General features: G+C 33.6%; 1 long non-coding RNA gene across 1 annotated transcript; it reads left to right on the forward strand.

Moving 5' to 3' along the window:
- Positions 228-2988, forward strand: LOC107648097. Its single transcript, XR_001621724.2, has 4 exons — positions 228-410; positions 503-556; positions 634-790; positions 2930-2988. It is a non-coding gene; the product is annotated as an uncharacterized LOC107648097 (long non-coding RNA).

Below are 9516 nucleotides of genomic sequence, written 5' to 3' on the forward strand. Positions count from 1 at the left end.
ACCCCGCTAGAATCGGAAAATAATTAGTCAATAAATCGAATTTTAAATAGGAAAATTAAAAATGCAAAACTAGTATCAAAATAGGATAGAGCTCATCAAAACGAGAATTTTGATACCAATTTTGAAAATTTGGCCCAAAATCGAACCGGGAGGACCAAACCGGTTGAACCGGAGCCTGAACCGAGCCCGTGGGTCCAACCGGACCCAAACACTTAAAGAAGACAGCAGCTCCTTCTTCCCCCATTTGCATGCAACGCAGCAAAACAGATTTGGGGAGGAAGAAGAGCCCCCAAACCCTTAACCTCCTTTGATCCACCATAACTCTTCCGTCCGGGCTCCGATCGCCGCACCGTTCGCGGCCACGCGCTCAGCGCGTCGAGCTCTACCTTTCTATCCGAACAATTTCACTGGTAAGCCTCCTATTAAGTTCAGAATCCCTATCCCTCTTTCTTTGGTAAACTTGGAAACCTATGGTGAATCTTGTCCAATTTCTATGTTCTAGGTTCAAGTTAGCTTCCGGAACTTGTGGGCTCAAGCTATTGAGCATATGGGTATGGTAAGAACACCCTAACCCTAGCTCAATCTTGTTTTTGGTAATAGAAAACTGAATTGGAACATATATATGTGTATTAGGTGTAGTTTAAGAGGGTGTTTATGCATTGGACTTGAATTTGGATTACTTGGAGCTTTGTTGGTGACAAGGCTTACTTTGGGGCTGTTTGATTGAGCTTGGAGGGGCTGTGATTTTGAGTTGTGAGGCTGCCTTGGGTGAACTAAGTGATCGGCCAAGGTATGGTTCAAGTTTCGCACGTTTAAAATTTACGGTGTTGTGAAAACTTAGGTTAGAGGAACCATAGGATAAGTTGAATTGTTTGTTGTATTTAATGATTAGCCTTGTAATGTTGTTGGGATAGATTTGTTGGTGGATTTATATATTGGAATTATGAGATGTGGAAGTTATTAATGGTGTGCTCTTATATTTATTTATGATGGATTAGGATTGGTGTTTGTTAATAAGGATGTAGAGTTGTGTTGTGGTGGTATTGCATATGCTGTAACTAATTATGTAATGATTAGAATTGCATGAGACCAAGTCTGGGCTAAACTTGGGAATATAAGGAACTAAACTGGAAAATTTGGAACCTTTTTGTTAAATATACAATTTATGGCAAATTTTTAAAGTTAAGTTGTTAAATCTGTCCTGCAGCAGAAAAGGTTAAACAGGGCAGCAACTTGTTTGTCTTGCTACGACTTCTACGAGTTGAGTTTTGGAGCGAAACTAATTTTGTTATAAAATTTGATTAACTTGCTTTATTTCTCTAAAACTTCAGAATTTTAAAAGTTGAGGATTGGGAGTTGCGAATTTTTTAATATTGGTGGTCAAAACTGAAAAGAAACAGATTTCAGCAAGCTATGCATCAACTTTCAATACTTGTAACTCTTAGAATTGAATAGCAATTGGGTTGCAACCAAGACACAGTTGTTTTTGGATGAGCTAGGAGTTTCCAAATCAAAATTTAGCTTAATTGGAGTTTTGTAATAAAAGTTATTCAAATTGAAAGGTACTAAGCTTGTTGGTTTCAAAAACAGATTTTGACTCATTTTTACTTAACTTCCAGGTAATGTAACGTCTTCATTAAAAATGATATTAACTCAAAACTAATTGAGAAAGAAACCTGGATAAGTGAAGTTTAACTACATTAATTTTTAAATTCATTGGATTTAACTTGAATTTTATATTGAATTTTGAATATCACATGTTGCTGCTGTTTTTCTGGTTTTATGCACTGCAGAACAGTCACGGTTTTTCCTTTATTCCTAAGGCTAGAAAAATCAGAAAATTATGATCTTTAGTTTTTTAGAAAGCTTATTTCAAGATGAACGCCTGGACATAAAGTTCGTGCAATTCCGAGTTCATTTGTTATATTAAGAACAGAAAAGGAAATAGAGTGTCGAGGATGTCTTAGTGATAGTCATGGGTTCGAGAAGTTAAAGTTTAATCTTCGTGTGATGTGATTGATTTGATATTAGAGTTGGGTTGATTTTAAGATTATTCGATATTAATAAGGTTGAGAAGAGTTTGATAAATAGTTTGGTCAGGACCCAGAAAGGATAATTAAGATGAATTATAAGGGAATGATGATGAAAAATGTGAAAGGGAGGTTGTTTATAAAAGGAGTTAACATGCCATGGCTTGATGAATGATTAAATAATGATTATGACTATGAAATGGCTTATGAATGATGATATCTGAGATACGAGTTTCCCTGGGTAAAAACCGTGGCTCACCACCACGTGTTCCAGGTTGATTCTCGATACTCTGTTAACCCTACGTCGTAAGGGTGACCGGGCACGTATAAATTCCCGGGTATGGATAACCCCCATTGAGTGATTTATATGATGATTGAATGTGAACTCTATGCATAGACTCTTGGGATGCGCGACGGGGGACAGTCTAAGGTTTTCGGACTTGTCGGGTTGGCTGGATAACCGACAGATGGGCCCCATCAGCCATAGGACAGGCATACATCATATGCATTTGTTTGTTTTGATTGCTATGCATTTCCTGGGTTTGCCTAATTGATATATATCACCTGCTATCTGTTATACTTGCTATTTGTACTATCTTCTTATTACTTGTGCGTGACCTTGTTTGGTTGCTTGTTTCTGTTGTATTGTGGATGATGGAGGGATGGAGGAAAAGGAGAAATGGTTTGGTGTTAGATTAGGATTGAAATTGAGTAAGTTAGGTAGATTTAGAATACCTACCCCTGTTATAGCTTCTGTTTAGTAATTAAGTTGGATAATTGTATAACAGAGTTCTAGGACTGCCTATGGCATTCTCAGGACCGTATTTCTTATGCGCGTGGCACTTTTACCATGCTGAGAACCTCTGGTTCTCATTTCATATTGTATTGTTGTTTTTCAGATGCAGGTCGAGAGGCTCCTCGCTAGGCGTCTGGATCTTAGGAAGCGAAGTAGTCCTTGGGTGTATTTTGGTTTTCTATTTGTATATATGTATATATGTATTTAGCTTACTCTCCAAGTAACTTATGTATGCTGCTCCTCTTAGAGGTTGAGGAAGAGATAGGAGTTTATTTTGGTATTTTGGTATATTTTGGGATACCTATGTATGTTCATATGTATATATATATATATATATATATATTTTGATGAATATGATATATTTTTTTTATGTAAATAATCTTTTAAAAAAATCTAATAGTTAATTTATTATCTTTTTTGTTTTAGTCCAAATTAAATATTTTTTATTGTTTATGGAAAGAAAATCTTTTGAGGAATTTAATAATATGTGATGAGAAACACCGAATAAATTATACAGAAACCAATTAAAACACAACATGAAAACATTTTTAAAAAAAGACATTTTATGTGTATTTATCTAAATTGCCTCCTTCTCAAATTGTTCTGAATTTAGCGCAGGATTAGGTCTAGGAATTGTGCCTTTGATGAAATCGAGTTTTCTCTTTGCATTGAGAGCCTTCTTCATAGTCCGGCTCCATAAGTGATTATTTTTTCTGAGTTATTGTGTAACTAAAATCAAGCTTAGTTGATCTATCTCGGAGAGAAAGAATGGATCTGCCATAGTTGTAGTGCGTGAGCTCTGTTGTGTGATGAGTTCAAGATAGGATTGAAAGAAGAAAGTAGAAGTAGAGATCGAAGTGAGAAGTAGAAGAATGCATGCAACATGTTCGATGAAAGGTTTCAGAAATGTGAGACAATCTGTAATGTAGTGTCTCCAAAAAAAAGATGACGAATCAATGAGAAAGAAATAAAAGGAGATGTTAGTTAATTTCATTTGATATCATATTAGTTCAGAAACTTTGGTGATGGAAAATGAATTATTCAACTGAGAATGAATATTAAGAATATAAAAAAATACATACTTATATAAAAGGAACATCTCACTAACTAGTTGTAATAGTAACTAATTTAATTACTAACTATTAAATTAAATACATGTGAGTGTAATAAAGTAAATTGAGTTTTTTTAGAATATACACCTGGTGTAATAAACAATAATTGTTTAAAAGCTAAAGTATTATTTTGTTTCTTAATGTTTATATCGAATTTTAATTTGATTTTTAATATTTTAAGTGTCTTATTTCGTCTAAAAAAATTTTAAATATCTTATTTTAATCCCAAAAAAATTTTAAGCGGGTTCAATATTGTTCGACTATTAAATTTAACACAAATAATGAACCAATAGTATTTAATTTCAGTATGTAAGTAAAATTGATCTACTAACGATCACTAATATAAAAATTTTTTCTTTAATTTTTAAACATTGATGATTAATTGTTAGGATTTAGAATTTTGAACAAAAAAAATAAAAAAAAGAAATATCACAAAAGGGTTTTAGTTATTTTTTTAACACATAGAAAAATATATAATTTAACTAATAATATTATTAACATCTTGAAAGAGCCTAGCAACGAAACGACACAAATGTCCAACACAAGAACAATATGGAAGCACTCACAACACAATATGGCAGCAACTATAACAAGTAAATATAGCAAGTAAAGCAATAATAAGAACACACCGAGATTTTAACGTGGAAAACCCTCTCAATGTGAGAGGTAAAAACCACGAGTCGTCCAGACCAATGAAATAGCTCCACTATAATCAAATGAGGTACAAGAGAGTCTCAAACAAAGCACAAAAATGTGCATATAACCAGCCAAAACATCAAAGCACCAAAGCTCACAAATGAAAAGCAAGAAGATGAAATATACCCAAAAATAGAGCTACTGTCGAAGCCAATTTCTCCCTCTTCAGACCTCCAATTAAAATCTCCACCGTCCAGAATAAAGAACAAGATGTGAAGAATCTACAGTTTAAATTTCACGTCGATCCAACGGTGAAAGAATGAGAAACTGCCGTTCCAAAATTGCTACTCTGTGTAAAAATGGAAAACCTAATTTCTCTCTTGCGAAGCCAATTTCTCTCACTACAAATCCCCAATCAACATCTCCACCGACCAGAATGAAGAACAAGATGATAAGAACATGCAGTTTAAATTTCAAGCCGATCCAACGGTGAACAACTGAGAAACTGACATTTGAAATTTACTGCTTTGGGCAAAAACGGGAATTCTGTTTTTCCCCTTCTCTCTCACTTGGTGGCTACTCTCTCTTACTCTCAATGACCTCCAAAAATCTGAACTAGGGTTGTGGCACAATGGGTACAAGAGACACCCTCAAAATATTGGACTTGGGCCTCACAAAGGAGAGAAAAACCCAACAAATCTCCCCCTTCTCGACTAGGTGGAGGCTCTCGCCATTCCGGCGATCAAACAACATGTTTCAAACTTTTCTCTTGACAATGCTTTTGTCATCATATCAGTACCATTGTCATCAGTGTGAACTTTCTCAAGTTCCAACAACTTTGAATCTAACACATCCCGTATCCAGTGATACCTAACATCAATATGTTTAGATCTCGGATGAAAAGTAGAATTCTTGGCAAGATGAATAGCACTTTGGCTATCACACAACAACACATAACGGTCTTGCTTGAAACCAAGTGCTGCAAGAAACTTCTTCATCCACAACAACTCTTTACATGCTTCAGTTGCTGCAATAAACTCTGCCTCTGTGGTAGAAAGTGCAACACACTTTTGTAGCCTTGACTGCCATGAAATAGCTCCCCCTGCAAACTTGACCAAATAACCTGAAGTATACTTTCGAGAATCAATATCTCCTTCCATGTCTGCATCAGTAAAGCCAACTAGCAAAGGTTTCTCACCACCAAAACTCAAACTCAAGTTAGTTGTACCTTTGAGATATCTCATAATCCATTTAACAGCATTCCAATGTTCTTTACCTGGATTAGAGAGAAAACGACTCACAGTACCAACTCCATCTGTATACTTCAAAGACAATAACTTCTTGATCAAAAACATCTTGTTATTCCCAGTTTTTCGAGCATACAACTGTTCAAGCTTAATCCAAAGAGTCCGAGCATGTGTCTCTCCAATAATATGGTTCAACACATTATCGTCAACCCACTGCCTAATATATCCACAAACTTGTCTATGCAACAAAGTCCAATCATCATCAGATTTATCATTAGGCTTCTCTGTACCAAAAACTGGTGGATGAAAATTCTTGACATAAAGCAAATCTTCCATTTTTGACTTCCACAAATCATAATTAGGACCATTAAGAGTGATCATCCTACTAGTATTAGTATTAGCTTCCATTGTTCACAAACTCACAAGCCCAGAAAAATACCAACAAGCTCTGATGCCAGTATGAAAGAGCCTAGCAGCGAAACGACACAAATGTCCAACACAAGAACAATATGGAAGCACTCACAACACAATATGGCAGCAACTATAACAAGCAAATATAGCAAGTAAAGCAATAATAAGAACACACCGAGATTTTAACGTGGAAAACCCTCTCAATGTGAGAGGTAAAAACCACGAGTCGTCCAGACCAATGAAATAGCTCCACTATAATCAAATGAGGTACAAGAGAGTCTCAAACAAAGCACAAAAATGTGCATATAACCAGCCAAAACATCAAAGCACCAAAGCTCACAAATGAAAAGCAAGAAGATGAAATATACCCAAAAACAGAGCTACTGTCGAAGCCAATTTCTCCCTCTGCAAACCTCCAATTAAAATCTTCACCGTCCAGAATGAAGAAAAAGATGTGAAGAATCTACAGTTTAAATTTCACGTCGATCCAACGGTGAAAGAATGAGAAACTGCCGTTCCAAAATTGCTGCTATGTGTAAAAACGGAAAACCTAATTTCTCTCTTGCGAAGCCAATTTCTCTCATTGCAAATCTCCAATCAACATCTCCACCGACCAGAAAGAATAACAAGATGATAAAAACATGCAGTTTAAATTTCAAGTCGATCCAACGGTGAACAACTGAGAAACTGACATTTGAAATTTACTGCTTTGGGCAAAAACGGGAATTCTGTTTTTCCCCTTCTCTCTCACTTGGTGGCTACTCTCTCTTACTCTCAATGACCTCCAAAAATCTGAACTAGGGTTGTGGCACAATGGGTGCAAGAGACACTCTCAAAATGTTGGACTTGGGTCTCACAAAGGAGAGAAAAACCTAACACATCTATATCATTTATAAGATAAAAATGAGACGTTTAAAATATTAAAATTTGACTTAAATATAGTATTTTATCCTGATTAAATTAGGAACTCCTTACATATATGGACACATATTAGATGTACTACAATTAATGAAGATAGTATAAAAAGAATAATATTAAAAATATTTTTAAATTGATCAAATAACCTATGAGTCAACAAAATCATAATCTTACGTAACGTTGTTACTTTTTATAGTTTACAGAGAGAAAAGTAGAGCTTAAACCATGCTTAAAATAAGATAATATTGAATTTGCTATCTAAATTTTCACCAACAAAATTTTTTTTTTAATCAAAGAAAGCTTAACACAGTAGAGTAGAGCAAAGAAACCAAACAATAAGTACTACAAAAAAAATTTATGATTCTGACATTGCCATTAACAACCAAAAGGATCACTGCCAGTTCATGCTGCGTAGCTCAGAAAGGTCCTCCTTTGTATGATATCAACACCTGATTTTTTATTATCGAAAATCTTAGCATTACGTTCTAACCAGATGTTTCAAATCACTGCAAAGAACTCAGTCAGTCACTTCTTCTACTCTTGTTTTTGTCTGTGCATACCAATCCAACTCTCAAACAGTTCTTTTATGGTTTCAGGAATAGCCCAATCTTCACCAAAAGACCTCAACCAATTACACTACACCTGCCATGTTAATTCACATAAAATAAATAAATGCTGAGCAGATTCTACCTCCTTCTTACATAGTACACATATACTATCACTATGAATAATAACGCCTAGTCTATTCAACCTTTCTTTGATATTAACTCGACCAACAAGTACAAACCATCCAAACAGCTCAATTAATTTAGTGTATGAAATTGAATGATTCCTTAATTTGGTGCTAAAATCTTTCAACAGTGAATTATGTTTTTGTATGACGAAAGAATTAATATATCACGATAAAAAATTTACGTGTAAAAATTTAGAAACTAAATTTAACATTATTTTTGCATGCAATTTAATAGACTTTTTAAGAATAAAAAATAAATAAAAGAAAGAGAAACACTTTTGATATAAAATGGTTTTATTACATAGCTAGTTTAAATAATTTTACTAAATTTTTATTTATACTTTCACAGTTTAGAAATTCCTAATTAGATTTTGAGAATAATTTCAATTATTTGCTTACAAAATATTTTGGAATTTATCTTACGTATTTCGTACTTTTTAACAAAAAATGTCAGCAATGATTTAATTAAAATTTTTTATTTGAGATAGAGACTCGCAGCCCGGTCTGCTGGTTATATCGGATAGGCACAACGGTATCAAGTCTGCGCTTGAGGCCCCGGACGGAGGTTGGTTACCACCATCTGCGTACCGTGCATTCTGCATACGACACGTAGCGGCTAATTTCGCCCTAACCTTCAAGGGCAAAGACGCTAGGAGGCTAATATTCGAACCGACCTGGTTCGAATTACATGGACTCGAATACAAAGCATAATTCGAACCACCCTGGTTCGAATTATGTGTTATTGAAGTTCGAACCATAGTGGTTCGAATTATGTATGGGAGAAGTTCGAACCATCTTGGTTCGAATTATTCAAAAATGTAGAACACTAAATCGAACCATTTTGGTTCGAATTATGAAGGAGTGTAATTCGAACCAGCTTGGTTCGAATTGTATTAAAATACACTTTGGCTCATTGCTGAAACGAAATTGGATTTGGCGCATTTTGGTTACAAGTTTCTTGCTCTGGCTCAATATGGTTTTTTGCCCTTAAAAATATGAAATATTTGTTTTTGTGTTCTAAATTATAAAATATTACACAAATATTTTAAATTTATTAAATTTTTAAAAAGATAACAATTAATAAAAACTAAGGTTAACCACAAAAAATGTCCTCAAATTATTTAAACTTTGACAAAAATACACTTTAATTTTACTATTGACAAAAATATCTTTAAACAATTTAAAAATACAACAACAATATCCATCAGTAAATATATATTTTCATAAAATATCTTTGAGATTGAATTTTGATACAATTTTTTGCAAGTATGATTATAAAAGTAAGATATTATTATACATAAAAATTGGTCACTTTTCGTTAAGTATATATATTTTTATAATTTTTTTATTAACAACCAATAATACTTTTAAAAAATCACAAAATAATATATACTTAACAAAAAATTACTAAATTTAAGCATAATAATATCTCATTTTTTTAATCATGTTTGCAAAAAATTGCATCAAAATTCAATCTCTAATATATTTTTTGAGAAATACATATTTAATGTTAGATAATCTTGCAAAAAAATTAACATTAAATATGTATTTCTCAAGAAATACATTAGAAATTGAATTTTGATACAATTATTTGCAAGCATAATTAAAAAAATGAGATATTATTATCCTTAAA

The sequence above is a fragment of the Arachis ipaensis genome, chromosome B06, assembly GCF_000816755.2.
Source record: "Arachis ipaensis cultivar K30076 chromosome B06, Araip1.1, whole genome shotgun sequence".
Taxonomy (NCBI): Eukaryota; Viridiplantae; Streptophyta; class Magnoliopsida; order Fabales; family Fabaceae; genus Arachis; species Arachis ipaensis.